The sequence below is a fragment of the Cyprinodon variegatus genome, unplaced genomic scaffold (assembly GCF_000732505.1).
Source record: "Cyprinodon variegatus isolate N-32 unplaced genomic scaffold, C_variegatus-1.0 Scaffold256, whole genome shotgun sequence".
Classification (NCBI taxonomy): domain Eukaryota; kingdom Metazoa; phylum Chordata; class Actinopteri; order Cyprinodontiformes; family Cyprinodontidae; genus Cyprinodon; species Cyprinodon variegatus.
In genome coordinates this window covers 190,496-192,559 of record NW_015150709.1, presented here as the reverse complement: position 1 = coordinate 192,559, position 2,064 = coordinate 190,496, and the positions used below count along the sequence as shown (strand labels likewise).

Genomic DNA, 2,064 nt, shown 5'->3' with positions numbered 1-2,064 from the left:
ATGCTAGTTCTGTTCTGTTTTTGTTTTAAAAATGCTTTTTCATTTTCCAGCAACTTCCAGCTGTCAGATTTAGTTGTAAATAGTGAACTTTTTATATTTTTTCTCAATGAAAGAACTAATTCAATGGCATATGCATGCTTATTTCCAGGGTTTGCTGCAGAAACTGAATCATTTAATCGTCTTAAGACATCTGTTTTAGTTTAGCACTTTTGGGAGGGGGTGCACTAGGACTCTTGTCTTTCCCACATAATTTACATATGCATTATGTGTGTTTTTGGTTCTTTATGTTGCCTAGTTATTCTCAGTTGGCGATCAAACTTACCTTCTCTTTAATTGCATAAGCTGGATCAAACCAATTAAGCTTTAATTACAGTGCCAGAATTATTCTTAAAGCATTCTCATTGCAAAAAAAAATACTCTTGGTCCTGGTTCAACTAGCAAAGCTAGACTTTATAACCATCACTGCAACTAACAAACTCAAAAAGTTGTTTATATCCTTAATTGCAGTTTTTAAATTTCTTTATTTTTAACTCCCAACTATCACAGCCTCAACTCATTCCACTCAGGGGCAACAATACATTATTTTTGATAACTGCACTTTTTTCTTCTTCAGTTATAAACCTTTGCCCTACTTAATGCAACAGTAAATGATGATTCTATTATATTCTATTTTGCTCTGTTCTTTTTTTTCTGTTCTTTTCAATTCTATTCTATTCTGCTCTACTCTTTTATATTATATTCTAATATATTATATTTTGCTCTGTTCTTTTCTGTTATATTCTGTTCTATTCTATTCTGCTCTGCTCTTTTCTATTCTATTATGTTCTATTCTAATCTGCTCTGCTCTACTCTACTCTGCACGTTTCTTTTCTGTTCTATTCTATTCTCCTCTGTTGTTTTCTATTATATTCTGTTCAGTTATATTCTGTTCTATTCTGCTGTATTCTATTCTGTTCTGCTCTGCTCTGTTCTTTTCTGTATATTCTATTCTATTCTAGAAACAGAACTTTCTCAGCCACCTAGATTGAAAAAAGAAAAACACACAAAACATTTAAATTTGTGCACCCAGTTGCTTTCTCTGCGGGTTATATGTTGTTGATTTCTTCAATACAGCAGCAGATTGAATCAATTGCAACAATAAAGTTACTTGATCTGTAAATACTTGACATGGTATTTTATTTTGCACACAAGGTATGATAATTAAAAGAAAATGAGAAAAACAGTACATTTCTTGAAAGAAAATCTCTTCAGAGATGGATTTTCCAATGCTTTCATTTATCTCTGAATAACTTTAAAAAGGATTTCACACATGCAGATCTGACCACATTTTCATTCTCTTTTATATTTCATGTTTCAGTCATTTATTTCACACATCCCCATTGCCTTGCAATACCCCCCATGTTAAAGACTGCACACTGACTCAGCATGTATGTCAAAGGCAGAGGAAAGTGGAAAGGGGTGGGGTTGGCTGGATAAGGAGCTTGTTAACAGGCTAAGTGTCTTCATGCGAAGAAGGGAACTGTGGTTGATGAGAGGAAAGTGGGGGTGGTGGGGTTGGCTGGAAAGGTCTGCTCTGCTGGGAAGGAGATGAAGATGAGAGCGAAGGGAAGGCAGATAAAAGGATGGATGAGGCTAAATAAACCATGTGGGTGGTGTAAATCTCATATGGACTGTGTGACTGTAAGAGGAGGAGAGGTGAGTATGAGACGAAGATGGGACCTATAGCAAAGAGGAGGGAGGTGGGTGAGATGTTTGTGTCTGTAGTAGAAAGCTAGCAGCGACTGTTTCTGGTTTGTGCTGACAGATCACAGTGAGTAAACGGAAACCTGAGACAGCTGACAGCTTTGCACCATCAGACACATGATCCAGATGTGTAAGATTTATTCTAACATACAGACAGCTGGGTTCTGCACTGGAAGCTCTCCATATTAGTTTGAGTATTTGTTTGTCTGGGTGTATTGTTCACACTTTTTTTTTCAGAGGTGACATCATTAAATGTGGGAAAAAAATGTAAAAAAAAAAAAAAAGAAAAGGAGACAGCATGTTTTTGCACAAGTAGTTAAA

The 2,064-nt window shown here is 35.8% G+C and overlaps 1 protein-coding gene across 1 annotated transcript in view; it reads left to right on the top strand.

Annotated features, from left to right (window-relative positions):
* Positions 1-1,625: 1,625 nt before the first annotated feature.
* The window catches only part of LOC107089558 (PH and SEC7 domain-containing protein 1-like), a 100,034-nt gene continuing 99,595 nt past the window's right edge, over positions 1,626-2,064 (top strand). Inside the window, exon 1 of the mRNA XM_015382425.1 lies at positions 1,626-1,695. The gene's annotated coding sequence lies outside the window, so the exon portion shown is untranslated. The remainder of the gene's footprint in view (positions 1,696-2,064) is intronic.